Source organism: Notolepis coatsorum (assembly GCF_963971535.1).
Source record: "Notolepis coatsorum genome assembly, chromosome: 8".
Classification (NCBI taxonomy): Eukaryota; Metazoa; Chordata; class Actinopteri; order Aulopiformes; family Paralepididae; genus Notolepis; species Notolepis coatsorum.
The window spans coordinates 65,161,794-65,176,824 of NC_140172.1; the positions used below are offsets into that span (position 1 = coordinate 65,161,794).

At 48.5% G+C, this 15,031-nt stretch overlaps 1 protein-coding gene across 1 annotated transcript in view; it reads left to right on the forward strand.

The window, feature by feature from the left end:
• The first annotated feature begins 11,406 nt into the window (after positions 1-11,406).
• Positions 11,407-15,031, forward strand: part of LOC311233315 (rho GTPase-activating protein 35-like) — a 67,128-nt gene continuing 63,503 nt past the window's right edge. The window contains exons 1-2 of the mRNA XM_084320264.1: positions 11,407-11,690; positions 11,964-12,029. The gene's annotated coding sequence lies outside the window, so the exon portion shown is untranslated. The remainder of the gene's footprint in view (positions 11,691-11,963; positions 12,030-15,031) is intronic.

A 15,031-nucleotide genomic window follows, 5' to 3' on the forward strand; every position in this document is an offset into this window, starting at 1 on the left:
AACAGCCTGTTGGCCACCGGTAGCGCCGTCTTCAGACGCCTCGACATCAGGCGCTGTGCTGGACTGCTGTCCATGCCTTCCGTTGGCGTGTTGCGCCACTGCAGGATCGCTTTCCAGGCGTCGCCACCTTCTCTGTGCGCTTTTCTGCACAAGTTCTTTGCTATCTTTACTGCGGCTTCAGCTTTCCCATTGGCCTTGGGATGACGTGGAGATGAGGTGATGTGTTCAAACTCCCACTCTGCTGCAAACCGCTTGAACTGGTGACAAGAAAACTGAGGGCCGTTGTCAGAGATGACCCGATCAGGCTGACCGTGGCGAGCGAACTGGGCTTTGAAGCGTTTGATTGTGGTCTCGGCTGAAAGATCAGGGAGTAGATCGATTTCCCAGAAGTCCGAGTGATGATCGACCATCAAGAGAAAGTCTTTGCCATTATGTTGGAAGAGGTCCGTGCTTACAATCTGCCAGGGGCGTGTTGGCAGCTCGTGGGACATCATTGACTCTTTCTGCTGCTCAATGGCATACTCGTTACAGACTGTGCACTTTCCCACAAAGTCTATGATGTCAGCTCGCATCCCTGGCCAGTACAGCGTGTCGCATGCTTGCCTGTAGCAGGCCTCGCCCCCTATGTGGCTTGAGTGAACCCGTGCCAACATCTCGGGACGCAGCACTTTGGGGATAACAACCCTGTCGCCTTTGAACAGCACTCCATTTTGAACACTAAGCTCCTCCTTGTAAACCCAATATTCTCTCACCTCTAGTGCAGCCTCTTCTTTGAAGTCAGGCCAGCCCCTCAATGTCACTGATTTCACTGCCCGGAGCTGTTCATCTTTCTCTGTGTGCTGTCGGATTTGTATGAGTCTCTTGTCTGTGACATTGAGATAGTCGGCCTGGTTGATGTGCTCTACATCCATCTGTTCTGCTCCCAGACTGCAGACTGTGTGCACACCGTGCCTTGAGCTTGTGGGTGTGTCTGACACTGTGGCTCTGCTAAGCGTGTCACTCACATACATCTCCGGCCCGGGCTTGTACACAACCGTGAGAGTGTAGCTCTGTAGTGCCAGCAGCATGCTCTGCAGGCGCTTCGGGGCATTCAGTAGGGGCTTGCTGAATATGGCGACGAGGGGCTTGTGGTCAGTCTCTGCTGTGATGTTGTTGCGCCCATACAGGTACTGATGAAAGCGTTGGCACGCGAACACAATGCTGAGACATTCCTTCTCGATTTGGGCATAATTCTGCTCCGTCGGTGTGAGCGCTCTTGAGGCGAATGCAGCAGGCTGGCCCTCCTGCAGCAGGACACAGCCCAGGCCATGCTGACTCGAGTCACTCTGGATTGTCACCGCCTTCGTCACGTCGTAGTAACGCAGCACAGGTGCTGTAGTAACCAGCTGTTTCACTTTCTGCACTGCCGCGTCATGTTTTGGGAGCCAGTGCCACACTGCGTCCTTATCCAGGAGCCTCCTCAGTGGCTCGCAGACCTCTGAAAGGCGTGGCAGAAACTTGGCCAGGTACGTGACGAAGCCAACAAACTGCTGCACGGCCTTCATGTCGGTTGGGGGGGGCATGTCTCTGACTGCCTTCACTTTCTCCGGATCAGCTTTCAATCCTTCAGGATGTCCCCGTGAAAATGAACCTCTGCCACTTTGAACTGGAGCTTTTTCATGCCAAGCCGCAGCTTGACCTGTCTGCATCTGTCCATGAGAGCCAGCAGCTTGGCGTCATGGTCTCGTCCTGCCTCTTCGTCTGTCTCTCCACAGCCCACGATTAGGATGTCGTCTGCTATGGGCTCCACCCCGCTGAGTCCCAGCAGGAGCTTGTGTTGTTTCCATTGGTACACCTCCGGTGCCACCGAGACGCCGAAGGGGAGTTTCAACCACCGCTTGCGACCCCAGGGTGTCCAAAACGTGGTCATGTAGCTGCTGGGCTCGTCCAGCCTGCACTGGAGGAAAGCGTCCCTCGCGTCCACCAGGGTGAAGACCCTAGCCTTGGGGAGCTTGTAGAGTATGTCTTCCAGAGTGGGCATGATATAGTGTGACTGTTCAATTATCTAGCAGTCACTGTCAATGTGTCAACTAGATCTCCCCATTGAAAGGGTGCAGGCGATCAACTGTTTATACCGGACCAAAGGAAACAATTCAGACTCTTGCTTGAACGTTATTTATTTAGGATATCCCATCCAAACGCTCCAATATTCCACTGTCATTGACTAATAGCCACCAGATGGTCAATTCAGGCAGCTCGTAGCTGGTAGCATTAGTCCTTAGTTAGCAGCATTTAGCGTTTAGCAGCTTGGTAGTAGTAGTGGCATTTAGCCAGTTAGTAGTAGCTGTCAGCATTTAGCATCGGTCAGTAGATTATTTACCTATACAAAACAGGAAACAAAACGGCATCCATTAGCCACATGCGCTACATACATAAATGATAGTTATGAACAGAGTCAGTGCATACAAGAGATGATACAATGCAACGTACCGTTAGCCAGTTAGATCGCCCACGGGGCTTTTCTCATTACAGGCATATGGCTACGTGTGTCGCTTAAATAGTGCGTCACAGCGACGCTGAATCGGCCTCACCTGTCCAAATCTCAGTCCCCAGGCATCCTACAGTTGCAGTAAACGCCCACTAGGTGGCACCAGATGATAAATAATACTTGTATAATAAGTGCCCCTATAATAATGATAATAATAATAATATCTCTGTAGGAAAGGCGCTGGATAATTCTCCACCTCCCACCTAGTATTCTGGCCGTAAGGGCTCAGAAAACTACCCAAACCATACAAATAGTTCTACCCATACAAATGTACTTATATTTAAAGGGAAACAAAAGAAAAGATACAACTCTCGTTCTATCTACAGTGGTAGCTCAACGGCGTCCGTGAAAACTACGTAAGTTATGTCGGCAACGGGCGATTTTCGACGTCCTCAGTTGCGCCAGAAACAGGCAATCCACGACATCCTCAATCGTGCCAGAAACAGGCAATCCTCGGCGTCCTCAATTGCGCCAGAAACAGGCGACTTTCGACGTCCTTGACTTGGTCATTGTTCCTCAATTGTGAAAGGGTTCCAGCAACGCCCTCGTGGTTGGCCCTGTGGACTTCTCCTTCCTGCCCAGCCAGGCATAGTTCATCGGACGTGTTTTGGAGTTCCTTGCCCGTAACTGCATCCCATTTTGCAGGACCGGGCCTGCCTGGTGTGGGCTTCCTTGCACTTGAGGCCCCTTTTGAGGTACTTTTGGGCCAGTGTCTTTGGTCTCGCCTCCGTGGCGCTGTGCCTCCCACCTTGACCAGACCGGGTCTGCCTGGTGTAGGCTCCTTTCCACTTGGGGTTCCTCTCGAGGCGCTTTTGGACGAGTGTCCTTGGTCTCGCCTCTGTGGTGTTACGCCTCCCACCTTGACCAGACCGGGTCTGCCTGGTGTAGGCTCCTTTCCACTCGGGGTCCCTCTTGGGGCGTTTTTGGACCAGTGTCTTTGGTTTGGCTTCTGTGGCGTTACGCCTCCCACCTTGACCAGACCGGGCCTGTCTGGTGTAGGCTCAACGCCATGCGAGGTCCCTCCTGAGGCTTTCTCCGTTCTCAGGAGTGCCGACTGTGAGATCCTATGGCCGTTAGGGAGTGATGCAGGTTGCTCCTTCGCACCAGGTGGGCGGCCACTCTCGGTCAGGTCTACCGCAAGGTGCTTCTTCACTTCGACGGCCTTCGTCCCCATGGAGTGTGCGAAGTGGGTCAATGATTGGCGTGCCGTCAACTTTACCCCCTCAAAGAGGTCTGGATGCGCACCACTCACAGTCTTGCCCAGCGGGCCGTCCCACAGCACCAGATCGCCGACTCTCCCCACTCTTTGTGGGACTAAGCGACCTTCCCGGGCGCTGATGAGTAGGTCGATGGTCTCGGGCCGGGTCAGTTCTCCTGGCTGGACACGTGGGAAGAACAGCTCCAGCTGCTCAGAGTCCACCACTCGGTCCACCTTGGCAATGTCCTCAAGTCCATAGCAGAGCATCTCATGGCACCTTGAGGTCCCCTTCGGGGTCCATACCTTGATCGCCACCACATACCTCTTGGTATCGACTTTGACTGCCATCTTCCCAACACCGTACACGACCAGTGTGATTGGCTCGCCGGTCAGCCCGAGTCTCTTGGTGGCTCTGTGAGTGATATAGTTGGTGTCGGAGGCGAGGTCCATCAACGCTCCAACACAGTCTCCTCCTCTTGTTGTGACATCCATGAGCATCATGAGGACTGGGTATTCTTTTATGCCGCTTTTGTCCAACAGGCTCTTGCTGGCGCACACTTTGGAGGTTGTTTTGTTCGTGAAGGCCTTTTTGAATGCTTCCATTTGGAGCGCAAACCCAGCGATGACTTCCTCCTGCTTCTCTGTCAGGCCTTGGGGTCCTCTCCTAGCTCGTGGCTCCTCGGTTGCTTCACTCCTCCCTTGCGTCTTGGGGCAGAGAAGGAAATGATGCTCGACAGGGCCGTCCTCTTCCACACACTCTTCCTCATGGCAGAAGAATCTCTCCCTGCACCCGCTGTCAACCCCGTAATAATCGAGACATTTGGCACACATCCCTGCCTTTTTCACCTGGGCTCTCTTCTCCGTCAATGAAGCCTTCTTGAAGGCCGGGCAGAAATAAAGTCTCCCTCCATGTGCTTTGTCTCCACACATGGTGCACGGGTCCCTCTGAGACTCCCTCCTGACATCACTCACTGTTGTTCTGGTGAATGACTGTCTTTCACTACCTCTGTCGCTCAGCATCTCACGCTGGGTTGGTCTATCGCCAGCGTGGGTGGTTCCGATCTCCAGCTGTGCTAGCCTCTCGAGGATCCTTTCCTGTCCTTTCAAGAATGACAAGAGCCTGTCGAAGTAGCTTCTGGGCGTGACGCCATTTGCGGGGTCACGCTCGTAGGAGATCCACTTCTCTCTCATGCCTATAGGCAGCTTCCTCTCTATGGCAGCGACAGTTAAGTGGTTCTTGATAACATCCTCCATTCCGAGGTCCTTCAGGTCATACAGTGCGGTTTCCACTGCCTGGACCAGGTCTATCATCGGCCTAGGCTGGTTGCTTCGCACTGCAGGTACTTCTTCCAGGTCCTTGAGGATCAGGCTTGCGGTCACGCTCCTGTCCCCAAAGCGGTTGTCTAGGAGCCTGAAAATGTCATCCGCGGTTCTGCAGCGATCCAGCCCAAGCTTCTTCCTCAGTGGCTCTTCCACACTGTCCAGTAGGTGATACAGTTTACACACTGGTAAACCTGAGGGTTCTGCCAGCGCCTGGAGGTCCTCCCAGTTATCCCGCCAGCGCCAATAGGTCCTTCTGTCTCCACAGAATTTGGGTAGATTGATGGCGGCGAGCTTGATCCTAGGTCGGGCCCCCTAGTGGTCTCTGTGGTGAGTGAGACCTTCCTGCGTTGCGCCCTCATCACCTGGTGACGTGGCGCGGTCACCTCGTGACTGAGGCGTGTCAGTGGGGTTGGCATGAATATAGATGGTGACGGATGAACTGAAACGGGGTTCCCTGCTGGGTTGTCTTACCCGTGGGGGTGATTGCCTTCCAGCATGATGGAGAGGCCCACTTCCTGCGGTCCCTACTCCATACTGGAGATGGACGGCGTTGGAGGCCTCCTCACGGCTGCCGGGAGGCAAGGGAGGGCTTCCATAAGCGCCCTCTGCTTGACGGCTGTTACACTGGGGAGGTGAATGGGCATGAGCGACCGCCCCTTTATCGTCGGCGGACGGGGAGGGGTCAGCTTCAGTGGCATGTTGAGGAGCGTCCCTGGCGACGCCAGGTGGGCTGGTTACGTCGCCATCCCTTTCAACGTCGTGTACCTTTTCCTCCTCTTCATCCTCGTCGACCAGCTCAACGCCACCCTTTCCTCCAGGCTCTAGGAGGGTCGACCACCTGTCCATTAGTGCTGCTCTTTCCTCGTCTAGGTGCCTGTACCGCTTCCCCAATTCAGCTATGTTGGGAGTTGGAAGAAAGTATCTCCACTCTCTCACCATCTGTTTCAACCACCGCTTGCGACCCCAGGGTGTCCAAAACGTGGTCATGTAGCTGCTGGGCTCGTCCAGCCTGCACTGGAGGAAAGCGTCCCTCGCGTCCACCAGGGTGAAGACCCTAGCCTTGGGGAGCTTGTAGAGTATGTCTTCCAGAGTGGGCATGATATAGTGTGACTGTTCAATTATCTAGCAGTCACTGTCAATGTGTCAACTAGATCTCCCCATTGAAAGGGTGCAGGCGATCAACTGTTTATACCGGACCAAAGGAAACAATTCAGACTCTTGCTTGAACGTTATTTATTTAGGATATCCCATCCAAACGCTCCAATATTCCACTGTCATTGACTAATAGCCACCAGATGGTCAATTCAGGCAGCTCGTAGCTGGTAGCATTAGTCCTTAGTTAGCAGCATTTAGCGTTTAGCAGCTTGGTAGTAGTAGTGGCATTTAGCCAGTTAGTAGTAGCTGTCAGCATTTAGCATCGGTCAGTAGATTATTTACCTATACAAAACAGGAAACAAAACGGCATCCATTAGCCACATGCGCTACATACATAAATGATAGTTATGAACAGAGTCAGTGCATACAAGAGATGATACAATGCAACGTACCGTTAGCCAGTTAGATCGCCCACGGGGCTTTTCTCATTACAGGCATATGGCTACGTGTGTCGCTTAAATAGTGCGTCACAGCGACGCTGAATCGGCCTCACCTGTCCAAATCTCAGTCCCCAGGCATCCTACAGTTGCAGTAAACGCCCACTAGGTGGCACCAGATGATAAATAATACTTGTATAATAAGTGCCCCTATAATAATGATAATAATAATAATATCTCTGTAGGAAAGGCGCTGGATAATTCTCCAGTGACCGCCGCAGAGCCTGGTTGAGATGCTTTGGATCTATGCATATTCACAGCTTGTCTGGTTTTTTGATGATAACCATGTTGCTGATCCAGTCAGTTGGCTCTGTGACTGGGACGAGGTGGCCCTCCGCCTCGTATTTATCGAGCTGAACCTTCCCTGCCGCCCTCATGGCGACCGGGACGTTGCGGGGAGCACACTGGACGTGCTGAACTGCTGCATCTAGCTGAAAGTGCACCACCCCTGGAATGGATTCTACTGGCGCAGTGAAGACATCCTGGTATTTTTGAATGAGAGCGTCTCTTTTCAGTGGTACCGCCTGGGTGCTGTCCACAGCATTCAGGTCTGCCGGGACGGTGAACTGCATAAGTCCGAGGCGCTCACATGTGGATCCCGAAAGCAAAGGCTGCTGACCGGTTTCGACTATTTCGAAGTCTAAAGTGTGCCTGCGGTCACTCACAACAAACTCTGTCACGAACAGTCCCATCAAGGTCATCAACTGACCCGAGTAGAGCTTGAGCTTGGTGCTGCTTGGTGTGAGTTTGACTCTGGGTGCGATTCGCAACTTGTCCTTCAGACTCATAACATCACACGTGGCTCCCGAGTCTAGCTGGCATTTCTGCTTAATGCCATTCAGATGGAGAGCGACGTACCACTTTTTTCCTTTTGCTCCTACGGCCCGGGTGCATTCGGTTGAGAAAAGATCATCTTCAGTCCCATCCATCTCTTGTACTAGCATTGGATTTTCCATGGCGTGAACATGTGCCTCTGTTCCCCTGGTTTTGATGCACACCCGTGCAAAGTGGTTAGTTGTACCACATGCCTTGCACACTTTGCCATAAGCAGGGCATTGCTCTCTTCCCCTCCCATCCAGAATGTTTTTTACATTGGTCCGCTGCTCATTCATCAATTCCAGGTTGTGCTTGTATACATGTCGGCATTCTTATCCCCATTAAGCTCCTCAGAGTAGCTGCTTGGACAGCCTCCGGTGCATCTCCCAGTTCCACTGCTAAACTGTAATCTTCCAATTCAGCCCTGAAGATGTCCCAGTTTGTGCTCCAGTCTCCGCTGAGCTTCATTGGAGTGGGAGCGGGAATGGTGTTGTAATAAGCCATGGCTACAATTCCTCCGTAACGTCAGTTAGCCACCGAAGCTAAATGCTAAAAGCTAGCTAGCCATGAGCTACTAACTAACTAAAGCGCCTCTGCACTCAGTCACATCTGTGTTGGGATTCTGTCCATTAGCTGTCAATCTTGCAGCTTTTATTCACAGCTAAACCCCGCTTCTGACACCATGTTTCAATAACGAGATGAGACGGTGGTCTGGTGTAATTGACTATTCGTTGTTGTCATCAAGCAGCGCCATTGTACACTGGTCAACCTCCACATAACATTCACGTAACACATACATTTACCTAGGCTACCACTAGGTGGCAGTGAGATCCTGTAACAGTGATGGCTTCTATGGAGAGGGCGAGTTGGTCTACTCGAGCGGCCTGGCCGTTGATTATACTCACGGACTGCTTCTGAAATCTCCTCCATTCCTCGATCTCGTGTGCAGCTGGTTCTGTCATCTTGGTCGTGGTGTTCTGTGAGAAGTGGGTTTAGGAACACAGCCCAATCGCTGAACACAGGAGAGGAGAATGGAGCGTTTCATGGGGTTTTAATTGTATTTCCCAAGCAGACAGCAGTACAACAGGAATGTGCAATAGAACGGGGTTAGAATGTTCTTGGGGGGGTGAGGATAGATGTACTCCGGCTGCAGCTGTGGGCAGAGGACACAGGTCTGTGTCTGGAGAGAGAGCAAGAGCACTTCTTGCGTAGTATAGGACGTCCAGGCAGGAAGGCGCACTGGAACGGGGATCCTGGGGCACAAGAGAAACGGATTAGAGCAAGGAATACACAAGAGCAGGTTAGCAGAGCTTCAGGCCGAGACGTCGTACCTAGGTAGTGATGTTTAACACCACGACGACTTCTGGTCAGCGTCGTCGAGTAGAAGTAGGGTTCTCATCAACGGGGGATGGGATACAGCTGTGAGGAGTGAGGTGCCTGACAGCGTGTGAATCAGAGGGATGAGGTGCAGCTGGGCTGAGTGACGGGAAGTGAAGGGATAGGTGGGTAGGGGTACCTGTACATTGGATTATCGACAAAACCTTACTTGGTCCAAGAAGAGGGTCTCGTGTATTACTGGGTTAGGACATTTACTGTACATTGGAGGGGGTTGTGTTAGGATATTTACAGGGGCCAGTTTCGAATTGCAGTCTCCCGTAGGTGCTCCTTGAGAGTGGTTTTAAAAGTGGGTAGTGATTCACATTCCTTTACAGCTGTGGGTAGGGCGTTCCACATTGATGTGGCATAATTGCGAAACGAGTTTAGTCCCTTGTTTGAGCCGAATCTGGGTTTAACATGATTTGTGGAGCTCCCTCTGGTGTTGTGATCGTGGTATTCACTGACCTTTGGGAAGTATTTTGACATGTGCAAGGGTACCTTAGTCGTGTAGTGTATCTTGTAGACCAGGCCCATTGCAAGTTGCTGTACTCTGTCGTCTACTCTAAGTGGGCAGGGGTGAGGTGGGTTCTTGGGTTCTAGGAGTAAGGTCAAGCAGTAGTCTGACCAGTTTGTTTTGAGATGTTTGTAATTATGTTTTTAGCGCCCTTGAGGTGCTTTGGGACCATGAGGTGCAAGCATAGTCGTAGTACCCTTGAAGGAGTGCTCCTGCCAGAGTCTTCAGGGTATTCTTGTTTACCAGAGAGGAGATCCGGTACAAGAATCGAGTTCGTTGGTTGACTTTTTTTATTACATTGGATGCCATTTTATCACAGGAAAGATTTGCCTCTAGGATGGAACCTAGGTATGTAATTTCATCTTTCCTTGTGACAATATTGTCACCCACTGTAACTGAGAAGCCGTCGGTCTTGCTGAGTTTGTTATTTGAACCGAAGAGAATGGACTCTGTTTTGCCCATGTGTAATGATAGTTTGTTATCGGCGAGCCATATGCAGATTTTGCCTAGTTCCGAGCTGAGGGTTTTTTCAACCTGTAACTTGTTCTTGTCAGAGACCAGCAGGGCTGAGTCGTCCGCAAACAGGAACAAGTTGCAGTCACAAGCTGACGACATGTCATTTGCATAAATTAGGAACAGTAGCGGTCCTAGTATGCTTCCTTGTGGAACACCACAGCTCACTGGGAGGGGGGGGGGGGGTAGGGTACCGTTTACCTCCACCATCTGTTCTCTCCCCTCCAGGTAGGATTGTATCCAGCTCAGTATACACCTCAGGGGGTACATTTATCGGGGTTACATGCTTGCTTTCCGCCCATTAGTCCAATAGGCGAAGCAAGACGTGGAGCCAGTATGAAATATAACAAAGGTTATCCTATAACCCTAGTTATATGATTACTGGCAAAGCGTCTTGCTTTTCGGCCCGGAGGACACCTGGCTGTTTTTTGCGTGAAATTGAGACTTGGAAGGGTGAGCACGGCCACTTCACCGGTATACTAACGGAAGTGGGCATGGCTAGGTAGATGTAAAGTACATGTGAAAGGTTTTTTCAACGTGCGCCATAGGCGTGAGCATAGTCCAATACACGAAGCAAGACCTGTTGACAGAATCCGGCTATAGGGCGACAATAATGTGGTCAAGAGGCATGGTTTCTATCTTTAGCCTTTAACTGGCGTGGTTTATTTATTCACATGGTATGAGCAGCAGTTCTAGAGTTCTCCTCTCACTGAGAGGCTGGGGGGAAAGAGGAAGAGTGGGAGGAGACATCTCTATTTATACTCGCCGGCTGGTGGTGTTCCTGAGTGGCTCTGCCTAGAGCGCCCTCTAGTGGAAACAGTTATATATGCAGTTAGACAGTTACTAACAATCCTACACAGAACCTCTGACTTCAACAAGACCCTTTGCCAGTAATCATATAACTAGGGTTATAGGATAACCTTCGATATATGTTACACACACAATAACATGTTCAATCAATCAATCAACTCTCAGAGCATTCGGATTCTGCCAGACATTTATGAGATGGATAGAAATTTGATATAAAGAACCAGAGGCTGCAGTCAAAATAAATGGCTGTATATCATCCTACTTTAAATTAGGCACCAACATAAGATGTATATTCACACAGTTACAATTATGAATAAAACAATTGAAATAATATATATATATATTATGATTATTATTATTATTATCAATAATAATAAGAATACGATTAATAATAATAAAACAAAGAATATAGGAAGTTCTCTCACCATAATAACTTTTTAAGTGCTTAATTTAAGCACCACAATTATTGTATAGTCAACTGTATATCACAGAACATTACATCATATTATAGTCCAAACTGATTTATTTCTGAATAAGCGCTGTTTCTTCTTTAAACTGTTTGTATTTGTAATTTGGGTTAAAACAGTGGCAGTCTGTTCCAGTGAGACATACACATTACATTTTCTAGAGGGTATGTATGACAGCACCGTCGCGCCTTTAAAATCCGCGCTGTAGTTGTGTGTGCGCGCCGCTGGGTGAGTCCGTCCGTCGCCTCTGTCTCCACGGCCCCCTTTTCCCAAAGAAAGAAGAGGAGAATTAGGACCGGGGAGGAGGAGGACGGCCGCCGCCATTATTGGAAAGCTGGAAATACACTTTGAACACTCGTAATTTACTCATACATTCATAAGGACATGAGCGATTCGGACCCGTCGGGCCTATTTCGGATGAGACACAGCAGCACGTCCATTGCAACAAACTCACCGTTGTCCCGTGCAATGATCGAGCCACAGCATAATGTAAAGCACAACAATGGACAAGAGTCATAGGCGGAAAGCAACGTGGTGAAGCAGCGAGAAGACGGTGAACAAGATTTTCTATATGCCTTTTATTTCTCACGAGGAAACCCTGCAAGAAACCACGACGGATCCTGTTAATATTAGGGCTGTTTATTCTTTTGGCCTCCCCGTGTTTTTTATCACAAAGAAAAACGCAGATACGAAACGTGAAATTACGTGAAATAGTTGAAAGCGATTTTTGAAATAAAAATAATCACTGCCGACGTAATTATAGCCTGTAATCATTTGAGAGAATTGGACGTTGTGGTTTATTTGGTTTCTTTATTCTGCCCTGCAGCACATCAGGCGGCGAGGCTGCGGCAAGCTGACAGATGCGAGAGGAGAAAGCAGGGAGACTGCGACGGTATGTATGTTGGTCTACTATTTTTTTGTATATTTAGCCCATTTGCAACAACAACGCGTGTTAGAATAACAACCAGACGCGTGTCCGTGTTAATAAACAACGTTAATTTGACATTCTTGTCCAACGTGGCGGTATATAGGGCGTAGTAGGGAAATGTAAAGTAAATCGCGAGTGTGCAGTTTCATTATGTCGAGGCCTGGCGTGGTCAACATTAACCCCTAAAGCTGCGCTAATCCTTTGTAAAAAGAAAGAAACACCTATGCAGGATTCAAAGCGAGTAAATTAACGGATTTCGTTTGGTTAACGTGTGGGATAATAGTATTGCCAACAATACTACTGTAGACGGTGCGCCGATATTTTCAATTGGATAATATTGCGTGTTTTTAATTCGCAAGGAACTTGTCCGTTCATTCAGGCGACCAGGCCTAGCTGAGCTGTGTCCACTGCCTACTGGGACTCTGACTATACCATTACACATCATGCGTATGTTTCAAATGATTGATGATTTCACATGCGATCTATTATTATTATTAAGTAGATGTTAATACTTTGTTTACGGTATTTCCACTTCAGGGTTTTATATTTAATTAGGCTACAGTGCGTACACATGTATGTTGTATGACAGCTAAGCTGTTGTTTGTGCTGGTCGTTTCCTTGTCTGTCAGCTTTTTTAGAATAATGCTGGAACTTACACGTAACGGCCATAATCAAGGAAACGACAACGGTGATATACATATGTTATTATAGGGCGTTGTGACGCCACGAACAGCCACAACAGCGTCAATGCGCCTTGGCATAGATTCTACAAGTGTCTGGAACGCTATTGAATTGAATCTTACAGGACTGTGGAAGTATACAGGCTGCTGCATTTTATGTTATACCTGATGAATTGAAAATGGGGGACCCTGATGTAAACGAGACGAAAGTCTTTCTCTGGTCTGCATCCCCTTAACAATTGTGTGTATTGAGTTGTACTGTATTGTACCCATTCTGCAATCTGTTAATAAAGTTTTCAATCAATCAAGTAACCGCGCTCCTATGCGTTTTTACACAAGTAACCAAACATTGAATCACTATCATCATCATTGTTATTGTAAATTTTTTTAAATGGAAATTACAGATCAGAATAGACCACTTAGAATGAAAGCCATGTCATGGATGAATGAATGAATGAATGAATGAATGAAAACTTTATTTAACAGATTGCAGAATGGGTACAATACAGTACGGCTCAATACATACAATTGTTAAGGGGATGCAGACCTGAGAAAGACGTTTGTCTTGTTTCCATCAGGGTCCCCCATTTTCAATTCATATAGACATTTATGACATACATAACATACATGACATTTATGGCATAGGGACATATAGGTATTTAGTACTGATACATTTGTGACATAGGCGGTATTCAAATATACAGTACTGTTACCCCTAGATCCTGACAGAGTATATACATATGATGGGGAGGGGACTGTACATTAGGAGGGGGTGGGTGGGTGGGAGGGGAATATACATACGGCGGGGAGGGAATATATACATGCGGTGGGGAGGAGACTGTCTATTAGGAGGTGGTGGGGGTTTTGGGCATTTACGGTGGCCAGTTTCGAATTGCAGCCTCCCGTAGGTGCTCTTTAAGGGCGGTTTTGAATGTGGGCAGGGATTCACATTCCTTTACAGCTTTGGGTAGGGCGTTCCACATTGTTGTGGCATAATTGCGAAACGTGTTTAGTCCCTTGTTTGAGCCGAATCTGGGTTTAACATGATTTGTTGAGCTTCCTCTGGTGTAGTGGTTGTGGTATTCACTGACCTTTGGGAAGTATTTTGACATGTACATGGGCACCCCGGTCGTATAGTGTATCTTGTAGACCAGGCCCATTGCAAGTTGCTGTACTCTGTCGTCTACTCTAAGCCATCCTAGGTTGGCAAAGTGGGCAGGGGTGAGGTGGGTTCTGGGGTTCAGGTCAAGTAGTAGTCTGACCAGTTTGTTTTGTGATGTTTGTAATTTTGTTTTAAGCGCCTTTGAGGTGCTTTGGTACCATGAGGTGCACGCATAGTCATAGTACCCTTGAATGAGTGCTCCTGCCAGAGTCCTCAGGGTATTCTTGTTTACCAGAGAGGAGATCCGGTACAAGAATCTAGTTCGTTGGTTGACTTTTTTTATTACATTGGATGCCATTTTGTCACAGGAAAGATTTGCCTCTAGGATGGAACCCAGGTAGGTAATTTCGTCTTTCCTTGTGACAATATTGTCACCCACTGTAACTGAGAAGCCGTCGGTCTTGCTGAGTTTGTTATTTGAACCGAAGAGAATGGACTCTGTTTTGCCCATGTGTAATGATAGTTTGTTATCAGCGAGCCATATGCAGATTTTGCCTAGTTCCGTGCTGAGGGTTTTTTCAACCTGCAATTTGTTCTTGTCGGAGACCAGCAGGGCTGAGTCGTCCGCAAACAGGAACAAGTTGCAGTCACAGGCTGACGACATTTCATTTGCATAAATTAGGAAGAGTAGCGGTCCTAGTATGCTTCCTTGTGGAACACCACAGCTCACTGTGAGGGGGGGGGATAGAGTACCGTTTACCTCTACCATCTGTTCTCTCCCCTCCAGGTAGGATTGCATCCAGCTCACTGATAGGCTATCAAAACCAATTGCTTTTAGCTTGTTTGTTGCAAGAAACGGACACAAAAAATACATCACATCATGGTGTAGTTTGTATTAGGACCAAATAATAGGCATATCGTGCTATCATCAACAATATTGTGATATATGATATTGGTAATATGGCAAAGCCCTTTATTCTTTCACAAGAAAAGGAAGAAAATACCCTACATTTGTTATTTTGGTAATCTCCAGTAGCTATTATGTACTTTCAATGTAACCCTGATGACCTTAAAGTTGTATTCCACAACAGCCATGCGTTTTTGCAATGCCCAATACCTTTTCATCATGAAAAAGCCTTACAAACTGCCGTTTGTCTTCTATTTTTCCAAACAAACACCTAGTG